This window comes from Miniopterus schreibersii, assembly GCF_964146895.1.
Source record: "Miniopterus schreibersii genome assembly, chromosome: 11".
NCBI lineage: Eukaryota > Metazoa > Chordata > Mammalia > Chiroptera > Miniopteridae > Miniopterus > Miniopterus schreibersii.
Window position 1 is genome coordinate 19460883 of NC_138111.1, and position 16742 is coordinate 19477624.

Genomic DNA, 16742 nt, shown 5'->3' on the forward strand with positions numbered 1-16742 from the left:
TTGTTACCACATAAATGTACTTGTCCAACAGGACATGGCATCACCCTCAGGTTGTTCACAAATCCCTACTGAACACACACACGTGAGATATGGAGTGCTAGGGGTCTACAGTCAGGCAGGCAATCTGGAAGAGTCTACGTGTGAATGGGCAACAGCAATGAGCACTGCTCATCAGTTAAGGCAGATACAGCACAAAATTAATCAGGCAGGATTCAAAACATTGGGTTTAAGACCAAGGATGAAATAATTCACATCTGGCAAAGCCCTGGGAGAAGATCTTGACCTCAGTTTCTCCATCAGTGAGGAAGGAAGAAATGAGCACTTTTTGAGTACCCATTATGAACCAGGATGCTTATACACATAATATTTTTTAGTTCTCTGTCAATTCTACAGACTCCTATTATTATCCCCATTTTATTGGGTAGGAAATCATGGGAGAAGAGAAGTTAAGTGACTTATTCCACGTCACACAGCTAAGAAGGGACAGAGCCAAATTTCACCCTGTGCTTGTGTAGTGCCAAAGAATGCGCTCCACCCTTTACATGTTACTTTCTTAATGAAGATCTCTGCACGAAGAATGGCACATTTACCCAGGAATACTGAGAGCTTTGCACTCCCATGGTTTCAGCAAAAAAAAAACAAAGCATCTCTCCCAGAGAGAATATATGTATATACAGCTGACCCTTGGGGGGAGGGGGGGGCAACTGCCTTCACAGTCGAAAGTCTGCATATAATTTAAGTCAACCCTCAGCTTACAGATTCCCAACCACAGATGAAAAAAATATACAAAAACACATTTACATATTTATACACACACATCTACATCCATCTATATTCATACACATATACACCCATATATACGGTAGCCATCTACCTATCTATACTCATTCATACACATGTACCCCCATATATATGGTAGCCAAGTTCCTCGTAGTTCTCCAGATAGCTCAATTGCATTGAAGTTTAGCCATGGTATGCAAATTTTCACTGAATTATTTTTCCATAGAACTTGTATGTCAGAAAGGGAAGGCTGCCAAGTGACAATCTGGCCCAGTGATTCACTGTGTCACACTACCATGCCCACTTCTGATACAGGTTGTTGTTTGTATTTCCTAGAAATCATTGTCTTCATTTGGGAGATAAACAGCAAACAGTGTCCCCAGCAATGACATGTTGTTTCTGCAACAATACACTGTCTGCAAATGTCATGAGTTTGGGGGGGAAGGGGTAATATAAAGTGGCAAGCTCTCACTCTTCATGCGCAGACCTTAATGATCTTGTGACAAGGCAGTATCTTAAACACAGATGACTCTCTTGTTCGTTTTAAGACTATGCCTTATAAAGTAAAAGATCTATTCAAATGAATCACATTAAATCTACTGAGAAGGCTTCATGTGCTGAGGAAAAACACAATCTAGCCAATTTGGGATTTTAATGAAGGTTCCTATTTGCTGGTTGACTGATGTTTTCCAGTCATATATGACTCTCAGAACTTTTTTTTCTGTAGACAACAAGCTATACAATATGCGTATGGTCATAGACAAAATAATATTGCCACCCTCCTTTCCACTGAAGTGGGGAAAAGATGATGAAGGTGTCCAGAAGGGAAAGGGGACAGCAGGAGCACACTGGGAACATTGGAAATTCACCTCCCTTCAGAAGCTGTTTCAAAAACGATCGCTCGCTAACACTTACCTGTGCTGGGGTCAATTCTGGTAATTGTAGTTGACGTCTAGAAACAGGGTTATGAATATAATTATCACGAAGCAGCAACTGGGCAATCATAACCTAATTAAACCCACTGACTAGATTATCGTTTCTCCCCTAATAATCACATAACATTTAACACTTGCTAATTTCAGGACCTATGGGTGATGCTCATTCATATTAACAAGCTACAGCGACTGGTCAAAGGAAGAATGGGTGAGGTACTCAGACACCAAGGGAAGGGGCAGGGATGAATTTCAGGAGCAGCAAATATCTATTCAATACCACTTCACTTCTCTGCCCCCCAAAATTTCTAATTGGAGGCAAAGCCATGGGAGAAGAATGAGTGATGAGAACTTCCACCTAAGTTCTGGATACAATTCTGCTTTCTTAAGCATTCCCTATTTTATGTGATCTATACAATGTGCTTTTTCACATTACAATGGAGTCTGTCTTTCAAGACGTGATTTTCCTTTCTTTTCAGTAGAATGGAGGACTCCTCCCCTGGACCTAAGAACATAAACTTTCTACATTTACCTCGGGGACATGCTCTGAGACTTCCTCTCCTACCCCACCTCTCACAATGAGTGTATTCTCAAATTCAATGTCCTATTCCCAACTGGGTGTCTCTGCAGGCACACAGATAAAAGACCCAATTTACCTTCACTTTATGCAAAGCCGGAGAGTAGCTTGGGTAGATGTCTCTTTGAAGAAGTGGAAAGTTGAAGAAGCAGGTTTAAGGACTGGTCTTTGCGACGGGCTGCTGAGGGAGTATCTCAGATGACTAGGCACCACTGGCTGGGGTGATGCTACCCAAGACTGAGTGGAATGCTTACTGCTCTTAAAACAGAAATTCCACCTGGAGAACTGCATGCTTCCATATAGTTCAATTTTACCTCTCTTCACCTATGGAGTTATTTTTTATGAGCCTTTTCCCATACCTTAAGAAAACAATGGTTTTGCTAAGTTTGGTAGATAATATGAATGACGTGTAAACATGGGTGACTCTGTGGCCTTCTCTTGTACACTGTACATACAGGACACATGCTCACCCTTACAAAGACCTGGGTATGAGTCTGGGGACAGGAGATCACCTAAACAGCTCTGTAACAAAATTTAAGATTTTATAAAACCACCACTAGTTGCTTTGAGGTTAAAGAGTCTAGTCAGCAATTAATGCCCAATTCCCTGTCTTACAGAAAAGCTACTGTCCTGAATATCACAGGGATAGCTGGACCCGTTCCATCTCCCTTAGTACAGCTTGTTACTCTATTAAGGGCATCTGTGGTCATCCATGAACAGCGGCTTCCTTACTGTACTGTGATGTTTCAGGGAGAGGCAAATAAAACCAAAACATTCATCATGTCTCCATGGTCTAAATAGAGCACATGGTGATCACTGAAGGGCGTGGGGAACACTAGCACCCAGCCTTTGAAGAGTATCTGCACTGTTTTCCCAAAATGACCATTAGACAGTGGAACTAATTTTCAAATATGTCTGCGTGGCTTCTGAAAACCTCTCGTGCTTATAGTCACCAGAGCCAATACAGGGCACTGAGACTTTCAAAAGGAGCCCTAAGAAGGCAAAAAGCCAGACTCTTCTCTACTTCAAAAACAGTCATACAGCATATCTGTCTGCCACAAGACAGGTGCTCTTTTTAAATATCCATGTGTAGAACTACTTTCCACCCCTGAGCTTGATACAGTACAATTAAAAAATATTTATTCTCTAAATGTCCTCCTACATGGTCTCTTGCTCCCACCCCACACCATCTTCTCTATGACTCAGAAGAACACAAAGACGATACTCTTCAGTTAAACACACTTTGTCAAGCTATTACAGTAAGTTATACCTCTCATATTAACTAATATATTACAATTAATTTTCCATTATGGTCAGATTTCCTTCCAGAACACCAGGATATATTCCTGGCATAAGCAACTGGAAGAGATAAACCATCAGGAACATAGCTATTAGCATACTAAGTAATAACCAAGGCCAGTTCCCACCAGCCAAGAGCCAGGAGGTAATTCCCCCACCCCCACCCACCCCGTGTGAATCCTGGCTCCCCCATTTCGTAGCTCCATGACCTTGGGTGAATTACCTCCCCAAACCTCTGTTTTTCTCTATCATATGAACAGTGTCTGGCTCATATTAAATGTTAAACAAGCATCATTTAGTACGATACGAACTATGAGGCACTCCAGGAGGGGAAATAGGGTTTGTCAAAGGTCTCCGCGGTCTTCCCATTTTAGAGAGGAGCTGGCAGCGCTGTCTGATGAAGCAGTCACATTCTCCCTAAAGATGGTACTCTTAGCCAGTATCAGAAGGGACAATATTTAGTTGACAGCAGAAAGGTGGAGAGGTTCTTGAAGCTGAACTCTGACATGCAAATGAAAATGGTCTCTTCCACACAGATCCCCTTCCCATTTATCATTACTAAATAATAACTAACAGTCTTCTGAGAAGATCCTTGAAGATAGTAACCACTGAAGTGGCTTCTGGGTGGTAAGTACTTGTAATTGAAATATTTGCATTACGTATAGCTGGTATCTATTTTTGGCCAACTTCAGTTTATAATACAGTGTTCAAACATTTTTACCCTGCATGAGGGACCCCTAGATCAGGTCTAATCTGGGCTGAGTGGTTGACGCTCGATTGCTCACTAATTGGTCCCAACACAGAGGGATGATGTAATTAGGGGTTAGGATGGCTAAGCATTCTTAGCCACAGTGGCCTTATTTTGGATTTTAGAATGGCAGGAGTGGATTGACAGACCAGCCTGTGACACCTGGCTGAAGCAAATGGCTTAATCCCAAACTAGACACCAGGTTAGTTGTCACAGTCCATTCCTTTCCCCTCTGAAATAAGTACATCTTGGTTCCTCATTTCTTCTAACACCCAGAGCGTAGGTCAAGAAGCTCTATGGATAACTCTAGAGAGGACTATCACATTTTCTGCTCATTAATAATGCAGGTATTTACTGCTGTGCTCTAGTCTCTACTTCGTTCATTTTCCAGGAAAATCTCCACCTATGCCTACTTACCCAGTTCTTCAAGTTTCTGTCTGTCCTTTATCAGAAAAGCTGTATTTGTAAACCTAAAGTCACATAAATTGTCTTCCAAGCCCAATTCTGTTTTTCACAATAAGAACAGACCACAGAATGTGGGTCTGAGCACTGGTCTTCATATTTCACATGCAATAGGTACCAAATTACAAGGTCTTTTTCCACTAGCTTTATTGTTTTCTTAAAAGCAATGGCTTTTCTTCCTCCTGGAGGCTCTACCCAGTGGACAGGCCTCTTCTATTTTCACTTGTCAATCATTCCCCTGCCTCTCTTCTTTTCCTTCTCCCATCCAGGCAGTCTCTCCTTCCCAGCAAATTTCCACCACGTAATTATGGCAATGCTTTAGCCTACTTTTCTGTTAGCTTTACAACCCTGTCTATTTTCTACTTGTGCTGATGCTACTGTTTGCTTTTCTGACGGGCTAATCCGTGTATCCTTTCAAGGCCTAACTTCCCCTACCATGATAGCAGCTGGAGCTCTAATTCACAGGTGCCTTCCAAAGCTTTTCATTAACAATAGAAATGAGATGGCTTATAAGCCCATTTCTTAATCTGCAGGTGAGTATTGGAACCTTTGTGCAGCAAACATCTTTCAAGTATCCCACATTGTGCCACTGCACAATTATTTTCTGAGTAATAAGTACAATGTTATAGGCACATTTGGAGTGTTAAAGGGAGACTGTTCCCTAAGAAGGAATCAGCTCCCCCACCCCTGGCATTTCCCAGCTTAAGAGAGAAGCACTCGACTGACATGAGCAAAACTGAAAAATAATGACTTTACTCTCTTAAATCTGAACAGGGAAGAGAAGAATTCCAAAATTTGAAGTCCTTAGCTCATGTTCTGGTTCAACTGGCCAGACGAGGGCTTAGGGAGTGAGTGTGGCCTCCCCCAGCTGGGCTCTGTGGCAGCTAAGCCTCTCCACAAATCCTGGGCTTAATTACTTCTGACACAGTTGTCTGGCCTGGGCCTCCAGCTCCTTTTGTGCTCAAACCAATCTGAATGCAACAGTAAGTCCTTGCTTACTCATCTTGGTCAAATGCTTAATTTCCTACTAAGTGATCCTAAAACATTTAAATCAGGATCCATTGATTCCTAATAGAATTTTCCTAATAGAATCTTCCCTTGCATGGTCTTTGTGAAAAGTCTACTCGAAAGCCTGGCAAATAACTTTCTGAATTAAGTGGTCTTCATCTCAAGAATTTATTTTTGAATAAACAAGTACCTACCAACCTTTCCTTCACCCCCAAGTGCAGGCTTTGCTCTCTGAATGAAGTTTGGGGTTAAGATGTGGACAGGCAGAGCAGATGTATTTTATTAATATCCAGAAGCAACATGCAACGAACTACACAAGCAAACACATGAAAGCAAGGAAATCAATACCGAAATACCCATGACCTGGCACAAAAAGAACCCTTCCATCCAAGAATAACTCAGGAAAAAAAAGTCTCCAGCTAGGAATTAGGCAGGAATGCTTTGAAGACACCAAGTAATCTGCTCACCAGAATTAAAAGACAATGCATCTGCAGGTGACCACACTGGTACCTTTTTGCACCACACCCACTCTACCTACCTCTTGTCTCTCCAAACCCTGAAAAAAACCAACTTTGTGTTGGAGTCACACATCCAAAGACTAAAAATCTTATGGATGCTTCAACTGCTGAGGACAAGAGCCCTTAGAAAGTAGATACATTTTATGATAGTATGTCCAAGCAGAAAATGTAAATCCAAAGCACTTCCAACTGACTTCCTATTTATCAGTGTGTGCAGTTCTCAAGATACAAAGTTCAAGGGGACAAAAGATTCAAAAGAGCTTCCTAGTCACCTGCAAACACAATCTCAAGTCATAAAAATCCATTTTCCCTCATGTGGAAACTTCTCCTCCTGGGTCTTATAAATCCAGGAGACAGTTCAATTTAGGATTATCTTCTCTCCAATGATCCCCCCCACCAAACTTTTTTTCTTCCCTTCAGTACTGGCATGCAGACCATACTGTTTTAACTTCTTTCCTGTTCTCCCAGTTCTTCTGGAACATTTTATTTTTGACAGTCAACTCATTTGGAGGAGTGCCACACTGAGGTTCAACTGTTTATAGCGTTAACTGTGTTCCTGCCAGAAGTCCATATCCAGCACTACCTTCTCCAGACTGCCTCCCTGGATTGAGAATTTATGCTTTGGTTTGGAAGAAGCTTAGAAAATGTGGAAACTTCCAAACATCACTCTTCTGTACAAAATTACTTTCACCCGTCCAAGAGGAATCAGAAGTGGAAACCCATCTCACCCTTCCTAAAGTATTGACCCATGTCTCTCTCATGGTTAAATATTGCTCATGTTGCTGAAATGTCATTTTAAAGGTGTCTTCATGTATATTGGGAATGGGAAATTGCTAGCCATTGGTCTGCAAGAGAGAACTGGGCTCCTGGAAGACACATGGAGGGCACGTTTTTGGATGAGTACAGAACACTGGAAAATCACCAGTAATTGTCTGAGACTGGATTTCACTCCCTTGGACATTCATCAGTATTACAAAATGGCCTCTGAAAGGAGTCAATTTAAGTTTGTACCATGTTGCAAAATAGATCCTCAGAGTCCAATTGTGGGCACTTTTGTAAGCTGCAATTGACCCAGACAAACTTCCAAAGAAGGGTTTTGAAAAGGATTCCCAAGCCCTGGGTGACAGAATCACAGAGAAGAAGACAGTGCAAAGCACAGCTACAAACCCAAGAGCTAAAACTTGACCAAAAGTCATATGCATGAAATAGGCCTCTGGTGTGTCACTTCTACAAACGAAACCATGATCAGCCCAGGGTTCCCCAACATGTTAAATCAACTGCCCCACTAGTGTATGATGAGTGTCTTGAGATGGTGTTTCACAAACCGCTACAATCACATGCACTGGGGCAGCAGAAAGGGTACTGGGTTGGGAGTCAGTCAACCTGAGTTCTAGGCCTGGCTTTGTTACAGCTGAACCTTCTGACCTTGGGCAAGTCACTTCAAGTCTCAGTGCCAGTTTCCTCTTCAGTAAAATGCTGGGGGAGGGGGAGATTTGCAGTTGATGATCTCTCTAAGGCACAAACAACCGGCTTATCAATGAGAAGCTCTTGCTGGTGAAGAGTAAATACTCAATACTCATCATTTATGGTGCACCTCTTCATCAGCTTTTAAACGATTTTCTGTTAATTTCTACTTGGGAAATAATATTTTTGTCCGTCACCCCAAAACCTCAGCTTCATCTCCGTGCTCCCTGGAGTTCTTTCATATTATAATAAATGCCTCTCTTCTTTTCCTTTCTTATTTTTTTAAGCAACCTTCCCCAAACTAAGAATTGTGACTTGTGCTATTAAAAGAGCTCAGAACTTCCCATTTCCTTGCTAGGGCTAAAATTAAACTGTCCATTCCTTGGGGCCCAACATAACATCTGCCAGATGTCTTGGCATATCACACAAGAAGAGGAATTTTGTTCTAGCACTATCTCTTCTTCTTCTCCATTTTCTCATAATCAATTAATAGGTCACTAGCTAATGTTTCTCTCAAGGCCACCAACTTCCTAAGTATGTGAATCTCACCAAAGATACTTGCTTTCACACATACACACACACTGACAGTGATTTTCCCCTCCAGTTGACCAGATTTTAGCGACAGACCCTGCTAATATTCCCCTCCTAGCCACCCCCTTCTGAATTTCCTTAGTTCCCATGTACCAATCATCCACTTATACACTCCTGTCAGGTCCTCTGCAATCTGAGTTCATTATTTATATATTTCCTAACTTGTGAGTGTGGCATTGTGAAACAGCACCTCTGTTCTCCAGTCATCAACCTGAAACATTCAATACGGCTTTGTCAATGCTCTGTCCCATGAGGCCGTGAACTATTAAGTCTGATAATGGCACACACCACAAAGAAGGTAAGTAAGGTTACCTTAACCAAAAAAATACACACACGAAACTACAACTCAACACCAGGAAAGAATTCAAGATAGACTAGACCTTATTAAACTCCATCACACAGAAAATAGAACTCTTACCCAAGGCAACTTGACCATCCTTTGCTTTCAGGAAAACTGACCACAAGTACTCTAAAGTCCATTAGTAGAGGTGGATTTCTTTTCTCCTACTGTCTTCTAGAAGACTCATTAGAAAGATTTTATATATTTATATATAAAAAGTTTATTTATTTAGTGTCTAAAAGTTGTCTCTCACTCCAAAGGGGGAGGGGGGACAAGTCCTCAGGGAATGTGATCAATGAATCAGATGGACATAAATCTAATGAGATATTATGGACTACGAAGTTCCAACAAGAATCTTTTTTTAATGACAGCATCATAGCTCCCATATATTTCTCCAGAATGATTTCTCCTGATGACATATTAGAGCTATGGCAAAAATTTACATAACGAGCCTCATCAACTTGATGTCTCAAAAACAAAAAGGGTCTCTGAGCTTTGACACCGAATGAGAATGTTCAATTTGATACTCTTTTTACTTTTCATAATGGTTTTTCCAAGATACTTGTCCCATTTCAAGTGTATACTCTAGACAAACACAAGAAACCATGAGTTTAATATTATGGTGCTTCCCATATTGATGAAGGGGATCAGAGGTGGGACGGGTCTATTAGGTAACCAGTTATAGAACATATTCTCAAACTCCAAAATGCCTCATAGATTCTTAATTCTTTCCCTCCAGAAAGCTCAACTCTATAAAGACACCAAAACGTTTGGTTGCAAAGTAAAAAATGCGGTGAATCAAACCGCTAGACTGGCAACCAGTTTGTCAGATTGTCCCCCCACTGAAATAAGTAATTAAGGAGTTGTCCTGGTACCAACAACAAGATACTGTGGAAGTCTGTTTCAAGATCAACGCATAATATATGTATGTTATACATATCTGGTAAATTAGATGCAAAATTACCTGGTAATTACTTTCCCAAATAACTCCCTTATTCCATTGCATTTGAACTTCTGAGTTTGCACATGTAGCATCCTTATATGCACTAGCAAATTTCAATAAAACATTGATGACATTCCACTTAACAGCAGAGTAATGGGGATCAAAAGATAATACTGAAAAATGAATAATAAAAGGTATGATTCCAAGTAAGATTTTTAAAGTGCTCTTGGAGAGGCCTAGGTTTCGAATAAAGCAGCAGAGATCTTAAGAGAAGTATTTTTAAATGAGCATACACATCAACTGAAAAATCTTGAAAACCATACATCTTCATCTGCAAAAACAGGGTTTTACTTCGTTGACCAGGGACAATTATCAGCTAAAGACCCATGTGTTTCCCCCTCTCCTTTCACACCCCTCAGAAGAACAATAACCCTCAATTAATGACACAACAGTTTGGTTTGAAAGATGTGAGGTTGTCATATACAGCATTGTGCATTCACTGAATGACACTGCTACCAGCTACTCAACAGGAATATAATTGCATCTGGAATCTAAAACCACTTCAATATGCACAAAAATACTGTAGACATAGGGAACTACACACACATACACACACACACAAATCTGACACAGAATGAGAAAGCAAAGCATGAAAAAGGCTGGTATAAGTCGCTCACCAATGTGTTCCTTGTCTCTGTTGAAGCTGGTACCTTTCTGTATTCCTCCTTAGTTGAAAACAAGGTCTAATCAGCTTCCTTACAATACATTAATTGGTTCTGAATCTCCTCCAAGTTTTCATTCCACCGTGGAGCCCCTCCTCACCTATCTTCAACAGTCCATCTAAAATTCTTCCAACATCTCCCCTCATCCTCAAGATGGCTACCTTCCCTAATGGAAAAGCAACGTCTTCATGGTTGGCTTTTATAACACCCTCAAGCATTGCAGGATTTAGTTCTGTACTTGGATCGATTGCATGCATTCTCTAGAACTAATCTGTGAAGAACTCCAATCAATGTGCGTGGGCCGAGGTAGGACTGGGTCCTTTCTTCAAACCCTCCTCACAAAATGTCCTCCCCTAAGACTAATGAATTCCTCCCAAATAAAAAGGTGAAGGGACCTGGACGTAGGTTTTCTCCACCGACATAATCTTTTTAAAAATTAGTTTCCATAGTGACATTGTTAAGAAGACATCTGATATTTGTGAAGACTTGCAGTACTTGAGAACACAGGAAAAAAACAGCAGAATGGAAGGCAAGGGGAGAAACAAAGGAACTGAAAAGAAGGCCTCAGACACAAATGGAACAACCTGAAGAGAAACGTAGACCCTGGAGGAACCGGTGTCAGTCAGGCTTCCTGAGATCTGGAAGGGTTTGTTGTTGGTTTTTTTTATTTTGTTTTTCCCCCCCAGACATCCACCCAAACCAGACAATAAAGTCTTGCAATGCATCAAAACATGATGAGAGCCAAGCCCAGAACTCCAGAATCTCAGCTGAGGGCCACCACCACCAAGATCACAATGAGGAAATAACATTTCCTGGTGACTTTTCAGGAGACCTGCAGCAGCCTGAAGTTGTGTGAAGACCTCAGTGGAAAACGTGTTAAGGTTTTGCCTTTCCTTTCCTGAAGGAGGTCAAAACCCTCCAGGTCCACTCAAAAGGAAAAAAACACAGAACAAAAAAACAACCAAAAAAACCAACAACACACCCAAAAGTTTACTTTAAAATGGAAACAAACATCTCAATAACTTGAGAAAGCACTCCTTTGGTGGGAGAAAAATCTGAGCAGCCCTTAAAAGCCCCTCATTTCCTTGCATAATGATCAGACAGTGAGGAACCACCACAAGATTCCCCCCAGGAAAGGCAGAGAGGAGGCAGGCAAGCCTCCTCTCCTCCAGCCACCACCAACAGAGCTTCAAAATGGAGACATCCATAATTTTATAAACACTTCTCATCTCAGCTTTGTCTCCTGGAAACCCGCTCTCCTCCATTTTCTGGTGGAGTTACAACATGACACGGCTTACCTGACTCAGTTCCCAGCTCTCCACCAAACTAGTCACTTCCTCCACAACCTGCGAGCCCACCTCCAGAAACAAAACCAAAGCGCACCCAACAGCCAACACACGCTCAGAAACAGCCCCCCCGGACCCAGGGAGAAAGCCCCAACTGGTTGGTCTTTTCCCATCCCAGGCGCGTGCTTAAAAATGAAACTTTTTTTTTTTTTTTTGGGTAGGGGAGGAATATAAAAGGAGCTCCAGGCAGCCTGCCTCCCTCCCTCTCTGGAGGTTAGAAGCTACAATGAAAAGAAAATGAGGGTTCCTTCAGGAATGGTGAAAAGCCTGGAGAATGAACGTGAGAAGGAGCTTTGTGTTTTGGAGTCTGGACTGGAACCAAAGCAGACAGCTTGCAAATGGAGGACAGGGAGATAAAGAAAGGGAAAGAGAGGGGCTGCTCCAATGGGGGGCGGCTGCGGCTTCCCCTCGCGCCTGGAACGAGGGCAGACCCCTGGGAACCGCACCAGGAGGGAGGCGACCCCCAGGCCCCTGCCGTCTTGGCTCCTTTCCTCAGGAGAGCCAAGCGTGTGTAATGGCTTCTCCTCTCCAGAAACCGTTGTCCTCCACCAGACGCTTCTGAACCCCCAGCCTGGAGACAGCTCCTCAGCTGCTCCTGGACCTGCGCCCCCCGCCCGGCCCGGGCCCCCCGCTCTTCGCCTCTGTCCTCACCACCAGCAGCAGCAGCACCAGCAGCAGCAGCGGCAGCCGCCACCCCCGACACATCCCGACCCCGCATCCCAACTTCGGAGACAGAGAGAGAGAGAGCCAAATACCTGAGGAAGAGGGGGGTGCCAATCCGCACGGGTTTGCCATCGGGCTGGGGACAGGCAGACACAGGGGGGGAAAGGAAGGAGAGGGACAGAGAAAGAAAGAGGTCAACCGGCTCGGGTCGGGGCGGCTCGGAGCGCTCCCTCCTCTGCCCCTCGCTCGCTCCCTCTGGCTCTCGGCTGAGGTCTCCTCGCCTCCCGCCCTGCGCCCCCCTCTCTGTCCCTACTCCGGTCCCCGCGCTCAGAGCATCCGTCCTAAGCCTCCAGCTCTCTTCTCACTCATCTTTCATTTTCTCTTCTCTCCATAGAACTACACGAAATTAATTAAGCCACCGCGCTCCGCTCCCCCCGGCAGAAGGAGCAGCCAGCAGGAAAAGCACAGCCACCTCGCTGCCACGGCCACCGCCACCTTCCCCACCTCTTCCTCCTCCTCTTCCTCCCTCGCTTCTCCTCCTCCTCTTCCTCCTCCCCCTCTCGCTCTCCCTCCTCCCCCTCCTCCGCTCCCTCGCTTCTCCTCTCCCCGCAGCCAGTCCACGCAGGGGACTTCCTCTCCTCCCGCTCCACCCGCTCCGCCAGCCCTCGTCGGCCGAATGAATGAGCGCGTTGGTGCGTCCGCCGCCCCGCGCTCCGCTCCCGGGGCGCTCGGACCACCCCGAGGTGCCTGCTCATTGCAGGAACTTACAGCAGCCGCGGCCCGGCGCCGGGAGGTGTTTCGGCTCCTCCAGCCCCGCCGCCTCCTCAGCCTCTTTCTCTTTCTCCTCTTCCTGCTCGGGTTATTGTTGTGGAAGTTGTTTGGGAGTCTCATGTGCTTCTGCCGGGTCTCAGCAATGGAGGATCGCCATCTTCCCTGCCTTCCTCGGCTCCTCAGACTCGCTGCAGCTGCAGATGACCTGAGATATCCGTCTCTCTCCCTCTCCCTCCCTCCCTCCCTCCCTCTCACTCTCTCTCCCCTCTCTCCTCTTCTCTCCTCTCCTCCCTCTCCCTCGCGCGCGCTCTCTCTCTCCCTCCCTCTGTGTCTCTCTCTGAATAATGAGCAACCAGAGGGAGAGAGAAAGCGAGACAGAAAGAGAGAAGGAAGACAATCTTCTCCTGCCACACAAAACGCCGGAGCACCAGGGGGTGCGCGAAGCCTTTCTAATAACAACAACAACGTGCGGGAGAGAGGAAGAAAAAAGAAAGAAAGAAACGGGCAGAGGGCTGGGGGCAGGAAAGGGAAGAATTCTCCAAGAGCCGGAGAAGAGCAGAAGCTGGAGGAGATGCTGAGGCTGCGGCTGCTGTCCCCCCCCTCCGCCCCCCCCACCGGTGAACCCCAGAAGGAGGCAAGGTGGTTGCAAAGTTAAGACCGGGACATTGTCTTTGTCACTCAGAGCAACGCAGAGCCAGGCCAGTGAGATACAAGAGGAGGAGGTGGCGGCGGCGAAGGAGGTGGTGGCAGAGGAGGAGGAGGAAGAGGAGGAGAAGGAGGCAGAGGAGGAGGAGAAGGGGAAGAGGGAGATGAGATGAATAAAGACCTGCGGGGAAGGCGGTGCGAGGAGCGCGGCGGCCCGGCGGAGACGTGCGCGCTCGCGCCCCGCAGGCGCCCGGCCGCCCCGGCCGGCGGAGGAAGCCCCCGTGAGGACCCTGTCCCGCGGCGCATCGCGCGCCCACCCTCAGCCCTGCCCCGGGGGCCGAGCCCCGGCCCCGGAGAGTGCCTCGCGCGCATCCATCTAGAGGCCAATCTTTGCAGAGAACAGACCTGGGGAACTCGAGGTTGCAAGTCTAAATCCAGATCAACCACGTGGGGCTTTTTAATCCCTTTCCAGTTTGCGGCATATCTCCAATGAAAAGCTAAAATTGTCCATTACTGGCACGTATTTTGAGGTCTTCTCCCCCGAAATAAAGGCTCATTGTGCATTTTATTTCTTTTTCTGATATGGAAAGGGGGTGGAGGAGGGAGAGAACCCATCATCCCGAGCCTCGGAACCACCACTTTCTTTTCCTAACTTGTGAAATGTTTTGACGGCGCACCAAAAGAAAAAAAAAAAAAAAAAGCCTACTTAAATAACTTTACACCCTCCTGCCCGGCGTTGTTTGCACTTTCTGGCTGATCATCTAAAGGCTCGGAAAGTAACAATCAGCGCTCCTAATGATAAGGTGTCATGGTGTTGAAGACAAGAGAGCCAAGATGAAGCTTTCACACCTTGAATTTTTATTTGGTGTAATTTTCCCCCAATCGTTCTGACCTATCCCTATTGCAAAGGAGTGCCCCCCCACACCAGGTGGAGCATCTCCTAAGGCTTTAATCTGATGAGGGGCGCCCGGGAAGGGGGGGGGGCGCTAGGCTACAGTATTAAAATCAATACAGCAAGTCAGGAGCAACTGAAGTTCAAGGGCATGGGCTGGTTGTACCATTTCTATTTCTCGCATCCTCGAGTTGGACATCAACAGCCTCGGGAGAGAGAAACACGCAGCGCGCGGGGCAGAGACCTTAATTAAAGTTTCTTTTGTCCGTGTCTGAATTGGGGGATGTCGCCGGATTCCTTTGCATTGGGGAGCGCGCATCCGGTGGAGAAGGCGCGGTGTGGAGGATCCAGGGCGAGATTGCCCTCTTTCAATACTCCCTCCCTCCCCCTTCCAAACAACAGTCCAGGAAGATGTATCCATAAACCCGTACAATAAAGGGGGAGGAGGAGGAGACGCGCGCGGAGTTGGTTCCTACCGGATAGCGGGGCTTCAGAAACAGACCTGACTCCTCAATTTCCTAGATATTCCCCAACCGTTTATTCTGGGGCAGAATCTCTCACCCAGAGGCACGATTTCACCCCCCTCCGAGTCAACACTTCCTGCCCTTTTCTCCTCCCACTCGCATTGAAAAGCCTGGAAGCCCTAAAAGGGTGTTGATGGCGCGGGTGATAAATAAATAAATAAATGACACTCTACGCGTGCGGTGGAGAAGAAAGGAGGGGGAGGGAGAGGCGAGGCGAGGCGGAGAGGGGAGAGAAAAAGTAGGGAGAGGAGCACGGGGAGGAGGAAGCGCAGAGGCGAGAGGCGGACGGGATCCAAAGAAAGAGACGGGAAAGAAGAAAGGAGAGGGGAGGACGGTAAGGCCGTTCAGGACTGAGACGATCCCGGCTTTGTGCAGAACGGGGAGGGCTCTCCCTTCCAGGTGCCTGGAGGGACTTGGGGAAGTCCTTCTGTCCCGAGCTCCTCCCCCACGGGACCCCAGGGGTGTCTGAGCGCTGGCCGCCGCTCCCCCATAAATTCCTCGTGGCAGCGAGAAGAAACGCGCCAGGTCTCCGCCGTCCCTTCCAGCGCCCCGGCTGATCATTTACCTCTTTGTCTTTAATAAAAAGCTGACTTTTTTTCCTGTCAAGCTCTGCACCGGGAAAATAACAATCGTATTTCAGGTTGAAAGCTCCTATTACTGCTGGGGTTTTTGGAGGTTGTGATCAAATCTTCTTCGACGTGGAGGTACCTTCTTTGGGTTGGCTTGGGTCGGAAATCCTAAGATGGGGGCCGCCCTTCCCCCGGGGGGCAGGGGCGCGGGGAGCCGGGCGGTGGGAGAGGAGGAAGAAGCGACGAGGTCAGAGGAAGCCCGAGGCTCCTGGGGCACCGTAGGGCTTCCCGCAGTCGGGGAATGAGCCCCGGGGAGGAGCCTTTCGCGAAAACGTGAGCGCGCCCCAGCACGCCTCCGACCTCGTCAACCCTCTTGGCAGGGGCCCGGGCGGCGGCGGGCGGGCCGACCGCGGTGAACTCCAGAAATTAACCTGCGCCGCAAGGAAACGGGCTGCCGCCCTTTCGCACTCACCTCGAGCGACCGAAATAGCGAGCTCCCGAGCGGGCCGCGGGGGACCTGGCTCCTCCTCCCGTCCCAGGAGGAGAGCACAAAAAGGGGAGATGGACTTGGAGATGGCCCCGCCCTTCAAACGCTCCAATCCTTGGAAACCAAGCCTCCTCTCCAGGCTTCCACGTCTAGAAGGGACAAAGGCAGCGAGGAGATCCAGAGACCGATGGGGGAGATAGGTGGCTTTCGGGCTTCTCTTGCGGGTGCATTGGGGTGGGGGTGGGGGTGGGGGTACAACGGCTGAGTTTCCATCCCAAATACAGGATGGTCTTTAGAAGACCACCTTCAGGTTTAGGAACAAATTGATTTCCCAAAGCCATGAAGCAAACTCCTGCAAAACTCGCGCATAGCCCAGCTTTTTGAATGTGGGAAGGCTAAAATTTCAATGACTGATCCCATACTTTTTTTTTTTCCCTTCGACTTTTTTTGGAGTCCCACTG

At 46.4% G+C, this 16742-nt stretch overlaps 1 protein-coding gene across 12 annotated transcripts in view; it reads right to left on the bottom strand.

The window, feature by feature from the left end:
• The window catches only part of ZNF462 (zinc finger protein 462), a 132155-nt gene extending 115733 nt beyond the window's left edge, over positions 1-16422 (bottom strand). For 4 of the 12 annotated variants that reach the window (XR_013999838.1, XR_013999839.1, XM_081151108.1 and 1 more), the window contains exon 1: positions 13162-13381. The gene's annotated coding sequence lies outside the window, so the exon portion shown is untranslated. Of the gene's footprint in view, positions 1-10339; positions 11082-11682; positions 11859-12485; positions 12863-13161; positions 13382-13990; positions 14468-15790; positions 16214-16266 lie in introns of those variants that run through there. The other 8 variants (XM_081151106.1, XM_081151109.1, XM_081151110.1 and 5 more) reach the window with 8 other exon arrangements.
• Positions 16423-16742: the final 320 nt, after the last annotated feature.